This window comes from Dipodomys merriami, unplaced genomic scaffold, assembly GCF_024711535.1.
Source record: "Dipodomys merriami isolate MVZ:Mamm:240054 unplaced genomic scaffold, mDipMer1.0.p SCAF_490, whole genome shotgun sequence".
NCBI lineage: Eukaryota > Metazoa > Chordata > Mammalia > Rodentia > Heteromyidae > Dipodomys > Dipodomys merriami.
This window is the reverse complement of record NW_027206058.1, coordinates 327,060-339,218: the sequence shown is the minus strand read 5'-3', so window position 1 is coordinate 339,218 and position 12,159 is coordinate 327,060. Positions and strand designations below refer to the sequence as shown.

At 39.3% G+C, this 12,159-nt stretch overlaps 1 long non-coding RNA gene across 8 annotated transcripts in view; it reads left to right on the top strand.

The window, feature by feature from the left end:
- The window catches only part of LOC138809316 (uncharacterized), a 44,555-nt gene that overhangs the window by 5,896 nt on the left and 26,500 nt on the right, over positions 1–12,159 (top strand). For 2 of the 8 annotated variants that reach the window (XR_011366790.1, XR_011366793.1), the window contains 3 exons: positions 9,917–10,118; positions 10,378–10,517; positions 10,612–10,761. The exons of 1 other annotated variant lie outside the window; for it this stretch is intronic. This is a non-coding gene — a long non-coding RNA (uncharacterized lncRNA). Of the gene's footprint in view, positions 1–7,206; positions 7,309–9,916; positions 10,119–10,377; positions 10,518–10,611; positions 10,762–12,159 lie in introns of all 8 variants that reach the window. 5 more of the 8 variants (XR_011366794.1, XR_011366791.1, XR_011366795.1 and 2 more) reach the window with 5 other exon arrangements.

The window sequence follows — 12,159 nt, the reverse complement described above, 5'->3', positions numbered from 1 at the left end:
ATTGTAAAGCTGGTTTTGACATGACATTTTGTACTTCTCATTGTTGCAACAGGTCCACCTGAATCCTTAAACGACTTGTTTGTCCCCATCTCCTCCACATGTTATACTGACATCAAATATAGTGAAAGCGGGGGTTACACTGTGGGGGAGGGACATACAAAGCAACAAAGAAATAATCTTATAAATGCGTTAGAAACACATGCATGAAAGAAACGAAAACATTAAAATACATATTTAAGGGTTCATTTTCCTAACATCACATTATCTGACCTTTTCCGCTTGACTCATACCTATACTAGATATTGCAAATAAGGGAAACCATGGGACCTATGCTTCTTTGGGCCTGGCTTACTTCACTTAATATAATTTTTTCCAAACCTTTCAATTTCCTAACAAATGGGGAAATGTCATTCTTTCTGATGGAGGCATAGAATTCCATTGTGTATATATACCACATTTTCTTGATCCATTCATCTACTGAGGGGCATCTGGGTTGGTTCCATAACTTAGCTATGGTAAATAATGCTGCAATAAACATAGTTGTGCTGGTAGCTTTAGTGTGGTCTTGTTTGTAAACATTTGGGTAAATGCCCAAAAGTGGGATTGCTGGATCATAGGGGAGATCTATGTGAAGTCTTTTGAGGAACCTCCATACTGCTTTCCAAAGTGGTTGAACAAGTTTACATTCCCACCAACAATGAAGTAAGGTTCCTTTCTGTCCACATCCCCTCCAGCATCTGTTGTTGTTAGAGTTCTTGATTTTTGCTGTTCTAACTGGAGTGAGGTGATATCTCAATGTTGTTTTGATTTGCATTTCTTTTATGGCTAGGGATGTTGAACATTTCTTCATGTGTCTATTGGCCATCCTTGTTTCTTCTTCAGAGAAGCTTCTCTTTAAGTCTTTCGCCCACTTATTTATTGGGCAGTTGTTTCTTTGAGGATTTGTTGTTGGGTGGTTTAATTTTTTGAGTTCCAAGTATATTTTAGATATGAGACCCTTGTCCGTTGTATGGCTAGTAAAGATCTTCTCCCAATCGGTGGGCTTTCTAATGATCTTGCTAGCTATGTCATTTGCCCTGCAGAAGCTCTGCAACCGTATACAATCCCATTTGTCCAATCTTTCTTTGATTTGTTGTGCTTCCGGGTCTCTATTCAGAAAATTTCGGCCTGAGCCAAGGAGACCTAAGGTTTCTCCTATTCCATCCTGTAATGTTTTCAGAGTGTCTGCTTTGAGTTCAAGGTCTTTGATCCATTTGGAGTTGATTCTGGTGCAGGGTGATATATAAGGATCTAGCTTTAGTTTTCTACATGTAGTTAACCAATTTTGCCAGCACCATTTACTGAAGAGGCTGTCTTTCTTCCATTCTATTGTTTTAGCTTCCTTATCGAAGATTAGATGGCTATAGGTCTGTAGGTTCATTTCTGGGTTTTCAATTCTATTCCATTGGTCCTGAGGTCTGTTCTTATGCCAATACCAAGCTGTTTTGATTACTATGGCTTTATAGTAGAGTTTGAAATTTGGTATTGATATTCCTCCAGCAGTGTTCTTTCCGTTGAGGAGCGTTTTTGCTATTCGGGGTCTTTTATTGTTCCATATGAATTTTTGGATTGCCTCTTCTATTTCCTTGAAGAATGAGGGTGGAATTTTGATAGGTATCGCATTGAATTTGTAGATAGCCTTGGGAAGTATTGCCATTTTCACGATGTTAATCTTGCCAATCCAGGAGCATGGGAGGTTTTGCCATTTTTTAAGTTCTGTGTTGATTTCCTTTTTCAAGATTTTAAAGTTTTCATCATAGAGGTCCTTCACTTCTTTGGTTAAGTTAATTCCTAGGTATTTTATTTTTTGTGGGGCTATTACGAATGGAGTTGCTTTCCTAATTTCAGCCACACTTTTCTCATTGTTGGCATATAGAAAAGCCATTGATTTTGGGGGGTTAATTTTATAACCTGCTACTTTGCCAAAGTTTTGAATCAGCTTGAGTAATTTGGGAGTGGAGTCTATGGGATTCTTTAAATACAAGATCATGTCATATGCAAAGAGGGAGAGTTTTATTTCTTCTTTCCCTATTTGGATCCCCTTTATGTCTGCATCTTGTCTTATTGCTGTAGCTAGGCATTCTAATACTAGATTGAAGAGAAGTGGAGAGAGTGGGCATCCTTGTCTTGTTCCTGAGTTAAGAGGAAATGGCTTTAGTTTTTCACCATTGAGTATAATGCTGGCTGTAGGTTTGTCATATACAGCCTTTATTGTATTGAGGAATGTTCCATGGATTCCTAATTTTTCCAGAACCTTCATCATAAAGGGGTGTTGGATCTTGTCAAATGCTTTTTCTGCATCTATTGAGATAACCATGTGGTTCTTATTCTTGCTCCTGTTGATGTGATGAATAATATTAATTGATTTGCATATATTGAACCAGCTTTGCATCCCTGAAATGAATCCTGTTTGATCATGGTGTATGACTTTTTGGATGAATTGTTGAAGTCGATTGGCCAAAATTTTGTTGAGAAGTTTTGCATCAATGTTCATCAAAGAAATGGATCTATAGTTCTCTTTCTTTGATGAGTCCCTGCCTGGTTTTGGGATGAGGGTTATGATGGCTTCATAGAATGTGTTCGGTAGTGAGCTTTCTCTTTCAATTTCATTGAAGAGTTGGAGGAGTATTGGTGTGAGCTCTGCTTTGAAGGCCTTGTAAAATTCCGCTGTAAAACCATCTGGTCCTGGACTTTTCTTAGCTGGGAGGTCTCTTATTGCTGTTTCTATTTCAATGCTTGATATGGGCCTGTTAAGCTGGTTTAACTCATCTTGGTTTAGTTTTGGCATGTCAATATTTGCTAGGAAAAGGTCCATTTCTGTCAAGTTCTCAAACTTATTAGCATAAAGTTTTGAGAAGTATTCCCTTATAATGTTCTGAATCTTGGTTGTTTCCGTGGTGATGTTTCCATTCTCATCTCTGAGTTTATTAATTTGGGTGTGTTCTCTCCTTTTTCTGATAAGGTTTGCTAAGGGTCTATCAATTTTGTTAAGTTTTTCGAAGAACCAACTCTTTGTTTTGTTGATTCTTTCTATAGTTTTTTTGGATTCTAATTCATTTAATTCTGATTTAATTTTGATTATTTCTTTCCGTCTACTGGATTGGGGTTTATCTTGCTGCTCTTTTTCAAGGAGGTTTAGATGTGTCATTAAATTGTTAGTTTCCGATCTCTCCAATTTGTTGATGTAGGAGCTCAGAGCTATAAACTTGCCTCTGAGTACTGCCTTTGCTGTGTCCCAGAGGAGCTGGTAATTTGTGTGTTCATTTTTGTTGAATAGCATGAACATTTGAATTTCCTTTCTAATCTCTTCCATGACCCACTCATGATTCAGCAGTGTGTTGTTCAGCCTCCATGTGATACCGGACTTTCTTTGGTGGCTTTTGGTGTTGAGTTCTAATTTTATTCCCTTGTGGTCAGAGAGAATGCAAGGTATAACTTCAATGTTTCTGAATTTAGACAAGTTTGCTTTGTGGCCTAAAATGTGGTCTATTTTAGAAAACGTTCCATGTGCTGCTGAGAAGAACGTGTATTCTGATGCTGCTGGGTGAAATGTTCGGTAAATGTCTGTTAAGTCTAGTTGATCTATGCAGCTGTTTAGATCTGCGGTTTCTCTGTTGAGTTTTTGCCGAGTTGATCTATCTAGTGGGGAGAGTGGTGTGTTAAAATCCCCAACAATTAATGTCTTTGGATCTATATTGGATTTGAGGGAAAGTAGTGTTTCTTTGATAAATTTGGGTGCTCCATTGTTTGGCGAATAGATATTTAGAATTGTAATATCCTCCTGAAGGAGAGATCCTTTAATTAGTATGTAGCGACCTTCTTTATCTCTTCTCACGAATTTTAATTTGAAGTCTATTTTATCTGATATTAGGATTGCAACTCCCGCCTGTTTATGAGGGCCGTTTGCTTGGTAGATTTTGTTCCAGCCTTTAACCTTGAAAATGTATTTGTTTTTACGGGCAAGATGTGACTCCTGCAGGCAGCAGATAGAAGGGTCTTGTTTTTTAATCCAACTAGACAGTCTATGTCGCTTAATTGGAGAGTTCAGTCCGTTAACGTGAAGAGATAGGACTGAGAGGTATTTGGGAGTTCCTGCCATGTTATCCACCTTCTTGGGGGCTGTGAAATCTGGGTTCTTCCTAAGGTTCTTGGATTCTCAGTTTGGGTGCAGTTTCTTGGCCTTTGTTGCGTTCTTGTTGGTTTTCTATGTGTAGGACATCTTTAAGAATCTTTTGCAGGGCTGGTTTGGTGGAGATGTATTGTTTCAATTTTTCTTTGCTATGGAAGGTTTTTATTTGGCCTTCAGTTATGAAGGAGAGTTTAGCTGGGTACAGTATTCTTGGTTGATAGTTGTTTGTTTTTAGGGCATGGCATACGTCATTCCAGGCTCTTCTTGCTTTGATTGTCTCTGCTGAGAAATCTGAGGTAATTCTAATTCGTTTCCCTTTATAGGTGATTAACCTTTTCTCCTTGACAGCTTTAAGGATCTTTTCCTTGGTCTGGGTTGATCCTGTGTGGATTATAATGTGACGGTGGGATGTCCTATTCTGGTCTGGTCTATTTGGGGTTCTAAAAGCTTCTTGTATCTGAATAGGCCTCTCTTTTTGTATGTTTGGGAAGTTCTCTGCTAGGATCCTGTTAAACAAATTTACTAGACCATTAACTTCTGTTTCTAGGTGCTCCTCTACACCCATTATCCTTAGATTGGGCCTCCTGATGGTGTCTTCCAGGTGTTGGATAGACCTATCATATTTCTTGGACTTGTCTTGGATGGTTGTATGTTCTTTCTCTATAATATCTAGGCTGTCTTCAATCCCTGAGATTCGATCTTGTGCATGGTCTAACCTGTTGTCAAGACTCTCTACTTTGTTTTTTATCTCTTTTCCTTCTAATTGGTCAGCTTTGATGGCTTCAAGTTCTTTGTTGAAGCTCTGTTTTAGGTCTTGTATGAATTTCTTTACTTCCTTAATTTGGTGTTCAGTGTTTGTTCTCAAATCACTTAGTTGATTGGTTATGGTTTCTTTGGACTCCCATTCCTTCTGTTGGGTTCCATTCAGCATTCCCTTTGTGGTCTCCCTGACTTCCTTCAGCTCTTTGTTAATGGATTCCATGAATGTCTTTAGTGATCTTTGTGTATTCTCTACCTGGTCTCTTAATTCGTGAATTACTCTTTGATTAGTTTCCTCCCTTCTGTGGGATTCCTGCAGTTCTCTTTGAGTGTTCTCTGCCTGCTCACGCCATTCCTCCCTTTCTCTTTGAGTATTCTCAAGTTGTTCACGCAAATCCTGTATCAGTTTTTGAGAAGCTTCCTCACGCTTATGATATTCCTGTATAATCTTCTGGGATGCCTCCTCTCTCTCCCTATCACGCTCATACAGAGTCCTTTGTACATTGTCAAACTTCTCATTTATCATGTTTGCTCTTAGTGTTTGTAGAGCTATTTGGGAACTCTCCTCTGGATTATTCTTTATCTGTTCTAATCCCTGATTATCAAGGTTGGGAATTGAGATACCCGAATTTGCCATTTTTCTTGTGTTTTTCCGGCTTACTCGGCCCATTTGAGATAAAGATTGCACCAGTTTTGTGCTAGAACACTATCTTAAGGCAACCATCAACCAAAGTTTGCATTTGTACAGTCAATAGTCTACAGATACAATCTAGTTCAACAGATACATCTATTCAACATCAAACGACTATATGTTAAAGAACTTCGAACCGCAGAAAAGAATTTGGAAAACCAGAAATTATTAGGATTAGGGAGAGATGTGGGTAAAAAATAGGAATAGATTGGTGTGGGGAGGCACAGGGAGAGTTAACTATGTCCTAATCACAGTGCAGGAAATGAGTTGGGTAGGATGCAAGTAGAGAGAGAGAGAAAAAGAAGAGACGGAAAGGGGAATAAAGAGAGACTAGAAAAAGAATAGAAATGTAAAAATTAATGTTATTATAGAGGTTAAAAGACCGTCTATTTAGAGAGGAATGTGAATATGTTCAGAGAAGGGGAGGGACATAGAGGAGTTGTGAAAAGCTTTAAGGATGGGAACGGGAGAAGAATATATCAGAAGTTCAGTAGAGCTAGATAAAAAACAAAAAGATAATTAAGAAAGAAAGAAAAAGAGAAAGAAGACAAGAAAAGAAAGGAAAACTCTTATTCACGTATTCCTAAAATAAAAATTATAAGATGAGAAAAAAAAAAAGGTTACTGGAAAACAATTATTTTTTCAGAAGAGGCAAAGATTAAAGATTAATAAAAGTTTTAGAAGGGAAAAAAATGTATATATATATATATATATATATATATATATATATATATATATATATATATATATATATAAGGTAACAAAAACCAAAAAACAAGCAAAAAAAAAAGAAAAGAAGAAGAAGAAGAAAAAAAGAAAAAAGAAAGAAAAAGAAAAAAAAAAGAAAAAGAAAAAGAAAAAAAAGTCTTTTGATTTTTTTTTGGGGGGGGGGGAGGAGTGGGAAGAATCCTGTATCTCCCTTTTGTCTGCAACCAGTCTCTTGTTGGAGTCTCTGGTCAGCTTGAGGTCCTGTGGCTTGATTGGTTTCTTAAGTCGGTTGGTTGGAAGAGGCAGAAAAATGCTCTGCTTTACCCAAGATTTTGAGATCCCCCTCCCAGGTTAGTTTTCTGGGAGGGTGGTCTGCTTTGAGAGTCACAAAAGAGGGGGATGTGGTGATGAGGCTAGGTTCTGGGTAGAGTTGAGGCCTTTCAATAAACAGTAGCTTTTCCCTGGGGCTATTTTGTGATAAAGCTCACAGCGCCCAGCCTGGAGCCATTCTCAGGGTTTCTGTTTTTCAATTGATTGTCGAGGCTGCTAGAGGGAGGGGCAGCCTCTGGCTCTGGTTACCCAGTGAAGCAAGGCACTCCGATGGCTGGAGCCTGAGCTGGGTGACTTTTCCCTGGATGGAGCTGAGTCTGGCAGGTCACTTCGCCGTTAAGTTCTTGTGACCTGCTAAATGACTCATTTTATTCCAAGGCCTGAGGTGGAGCTAGCAGCTCCTCCGAACTTTGTCGGTATCCAAGATGGAGATCACCGGTGCTGGGGGGGGAGGGGTGGCCTTCCCTCCTCTGCTCCCTGAGGAGTGAGGATGTCGGGCTTGTACTCACGCCGAGTCTTGGATCCTGGGTCGTCTCTGGTCTGCAAACAGCAGGATGAAGATGTTCGCTCCTTGTCGGTTCTTGTTGGTGTTGAGTAGAATCCGCTCGTCCGCTGCGTCTGGCTCCTTCGTCCCCGACTCTCTGTGTCTCAGGTATGTCTCCGCGGCGGTGGTCGCCGCCGCCGCGGCCCCGCCGCCGGAGCGGCAGCTGCTGCGTTTCCTTGGTTTCCCCTCTCTTGTCTAACTCTCTGTCCTGTGATGACACACTTGGTGTGATTCTCTGGCTTAGGACTGTTCACTGGAACTCTAAAACTCCTTTCTATGCGAGAGCTTGTTCAGATTCCAGCTTCTCCTCCGCCATCTTCCCTTAACATCTCTCTTTAAATCTTTAGCCCACTTATTTATTGGACAGTTGTTTCTTTGAAGATTTTTTGTTGGGGGACAATCCCCCTTTTTAAAATCTTTTACTTGAAAAAATCTGTGAAATGTTGGTAGAATTTGCAACATTCTAATATAGGCTGATAATAGTTTTGATTATAAACAAAATGGGGTGATTATAATTTTGTACTATATTGTAATATGCTGTATATAATATGGTTATGTCAGTGTGTTTTACAAAGCCAAAATTAAGGTATTAACAGAAGTAGTGAAGTAGTATAATGAACCACATCTCTCAGCTAACATGAAGACTTAACTATCTTTTAGGACTTAACTCTTGGTTAACCTTCCTCTCTACCCTATCACTTCCCTTCACCTGGCTTCTGCCATGTAACAAATTACCCAAATCCTAGCAGTTTAAAACAACTATTAGCTCATAATTTTATGAATCAGAAATTCAAGACAGGTATTATTTAATACTTTAGTGAGTTTCTAGACAATGGCTATCAGATATTTTCTGGGCTACATCATCTGAAAGCTTTGTCAGCATAGATGTACATAATGGAGCGTTTGAGGTTCTGGATCACTAATGCTGGCTGATACACACTGTGATGACTGAAAGCCCTATGTGTAATCATCTAAAGACTTATTTACTCACAGTGTAGTATCTGTGCTGAACTAGACAGAGATCATTCTTTTATCTAAACTATTACCATAGGGGCCCTCCAGCTGAGGTGGGGAACAACTAATGCCTTTTGTTTGCTGTTCATTTTAGTACAAGGTCTCAATTATTTCTAGTTTCTCAGCTTTTTGTGCACCTGGGACTATAGGAACACCCCTACCATGTTAGGCTCAATCCAGTTTTTTGGTGTGTGTGTGTGTGTGTGTTTATGTGTTTGTGTGTGTGTGTGTGTGTGTGTGTGTGTGTGTGTGTGTGTGTGTGTGTGGGTGGGTGGGTATGTTGGTCTTAGAGATTAATCTCAGACCTTGGGCACTGTCCCTCAACTATTTTGGTCAGGACTAGTGCTCTACCACTTGAATCACAGCTCTACATCCAGCCATTTGGTGGTTAATTGGAGATCAGGTTCTTACAGACTGGGCTGGTTTAGAATGTTGATCCTTAGATTTCAGTCTCCTAAGTAGCTAAGATTACAAGTTTGAGCTACTGGTGCCTGGTTCCCTTTGGCATGTTTGTGTGGGGCATTAGTGGAAGGGGGTGTAGAGTGGGGTGAGGCAGGGGAGTAGGAGGGCAAGGATGGTAAGGGGAAACAAAGGAGGAGGCAACAATGCTTGATAAGAAACATACTCATTACCTTTACCTTGCTCATGTAATTGTAACCCCTCTGTACAGTATTTTCACAAAAAAAAAACTTATTAATAGCCGGGTGCTGGTGGCTCAGACCTGTAATCCTAGCTACTCAGGAGGCTGAGATCTGAGGATCGCGGTTCAAAGCCAGCCCGGGCAAGAGGGACCGTGAGACTCCTATCTCCAATAAACCACCAGAAAACCAGAAGTGGCTCTGTAGCTCAAGTGGTAGAGTGCTCGCCTTGAGCTGAAGAGCTGAGGGACAGCGCCCAGGCCCAGAGTTCAAGCCCCACGACTGACAAAAAAAAATTAATAAAAGAATTCTTTTTAATCATTCTATAATATGATCTTATGTTCATTGTAGCCAATCCCCATTTGCACATAGGCAAATAGACAGCTGTCTATTGGTTCCTCCATAGTACAGCATTTATACAGGGTTGTACTTCATGGCTGTAAGCACATTCCACTGATGAGAAACCAGTCTTCACCTTATTTCTTTTTTTTTAATTTAATTTAATTTTATTTGTGAACATACTATACAGAGGGGTTACAATTACATGGGCAGGATAATGCGCACATTTCTTACCAAGCATTGCAGCCTCCTCCTTTGTTTACCCTTCACATCCCTTCCCAGCCTCCCCCTCCCCCCATTCCCAATTCTTCCCCTCCCCTCCCCCCACCCCTGCACCGACATTGTAAAGCTCATTTTCGACATGACAATTTGTACTTCTCATTGTTGCAACAGGTAAACCTGTATCCTTAAACGACTTGTTTTTCCCCATCTCCTTCACAAGTTATACTGACATCAAATATAGTGAAAGCAGGGGTTATACTGTGGGGGAGGGACATACAAAGCAACAAGGAAATAATATTATAAATGCGTTAGAAACACATGCATGAAAGAAAAAAAACATTAAAATACATATCTAAGGGTTCATTTTCCTAACATCACTTTATCTGATCTTTTCTGCTTGACTCATATATATATTATATATTGCAAATAAGGGAAACCATGGGACTTCACATTATTTCTTAACACACTTTTCCTCTGACCTATTTTGTCCTCTCTCCTTAAAGGAAACTGGCAGTCCTTTTTCTGGCAAAAGTCGTGCCCTTGCTCCTGACTCATGGCTTCTCTATCGACTGGGGAATAGGCAAAACTGAGTTCACCTTAGAGAAGCCTGGATAGTGAAGCACAACAAGGAAAGGATTTCTTACTTATGTTTTGTGTTGGATTTTGTGTAGCTGTCCTCCAGCTATGCAAGTATCATGAGAAAAGGTATTTCTTTTTTTGTTACTGAAGTTTTATTATGTTTTGAATATAATTGCTGTAAAAGATGCAGGAGGCATGGTCCTTCCTCCTTCAAATACTGCCTGCTCAGCCTCCACACATTCCCTGGCTGTAGAGTTGTTCAGTGTTGAGGATAACTGAAAAAGATATTTCTGATCTGAAGGTATTACATTGGACTACTGACGTTTCTTTTTTATTTGTTGTTGGTTGTGGGGCCTGAACTCTGGGCCTGGGTGTTGTCCTTCAGCTCTTCAGCTTGAGTGGCTTGAGCCACAGCACCACTTCCAGCTTTTTTCTGCTTATGTGGTGCTGATGAGATGAAACCAGGGACTCATGCATGCAAGGCAAACACTCTACCACTGAGTCAACTTCCCAGACCTATTCAAGGTACTTGATAACACTACTGGAAAACTATAGAAGGTATCTGTGAACATTCTATTCCTTTGTGAATCACCTAACCCATTAGGTTTTCTGTAATTAGTCATAGCATTCTTCAGAGCAAGAAGGAAGATGTGATACTTAACTGTGCCTACCCATAAGAGGTTGCTATTGGGAAGTTTCTTGGGTCTCCTGTTTGGTCTTCTGGGAACACTTTTTCACCAACTTGTCCTTAGACTGTGGATCTGAATAGGTGAGTACCTTCTTTTCCTTCCTTGCTGTGTAACAATGTCAGTCATGTGGGTTGTGTGATATTTTTTTGTGCCTCTTATTTCTTTCTTTCTTTAGTACCATTATTGGGGCTTGAACTAAGGATTGGAAAAGTGTCCCTGAGGTTGTGTGTGTGTGTGTGTGTGTGTGTGTGTGTGTGTGTGTGTGTGTGTGTGTGTGTGTGTGATGTCTAGTTCTCTACCACATGAGGCTTTGAGTAGCTAGGACCATAGGCATGAGCTACCAGCATAGTGTCTCTTTTCCATACAAAACTTTACAGCTCACAAGACTAGAAATAACCTTTGTCTTGGTCATCATTGTTTCTTTAGCCCTTAGCAGAGGCTATGTATATAAAACTGCCTAAAATAATTTGTTAATTGAATTGTGAATGAATAGCTCTCATTTAGTGGTAGCTTATTTGTTTTATTATTTTAACACTGGAATATTTTTCACTATATCAATACTCAGTATAGAATAGTTAAAGAGTGTGTCAGGATATGAGTATAGCAAAGGAACTTCCAAGTTGAATAATTCTAAAGTAATCTGGATTTGAGGTGATTACACAAAGAATAATACAGTATCCCTAATGGTATAGAAGGGCCAGAAAACAGCAAAACAAAAATTTCATGCCTTCTACAATATGCACCAGTCATGTTTTAAGAACTTCTGATGAAGAATAACCAATGTTTGATTTAAAGGCAATTGATTGATTTTTTATTAATAAGTTTTGTTTTTACTGTGAAAATACCATACCAGAGGGGTTACAATTACATGAGCATGGTAATGAGTACATTTCTTATCAAGCATTTACCTCAAGATAAGGACTTAAATTGTTTTTCTTTCTTGCTATTGTTTCTAACATATTTATAAGATGATTGATTTCTAGTTTAGTCTGCCAGTTATAATTTTTTAAAAGCTCCAGAAGCCATTTCAGTTATATATTAATTTCCTTCAAGAATTTTCTACTTTACCTCATTGTTTTTCATATCCAGCTTGGCTTTATAATTAAACTTTATTTTGGGGCCTATTGGCTTTATGCCTAATAAACTTGAAGCACTTTTTATATATCTATGTGAACTTCAACATAGATTTCCTTTTTTCCCCCTCACAGAACTCTGGTGCCTAGACAAATCATGCTAAACAACTTGAAATACATTTTTATCATCTAATCTTTTCTTTTTACTGTGAAAATACTGTACAGAGGGGTTACAATTACATGGGCAAGACAATGAGTACATTTCTTATCAAGTATTGTAGCCTCCTCCTTTGTTTCCCCTTCCCATCCCTTCCCATCCTCCCCCCATCCCCCACCCAATGCTCCCTGCTACCCCCCTGCACCAAAGTTGTAAAGTTCCTTTTCGACATAATTACTTGTACATCT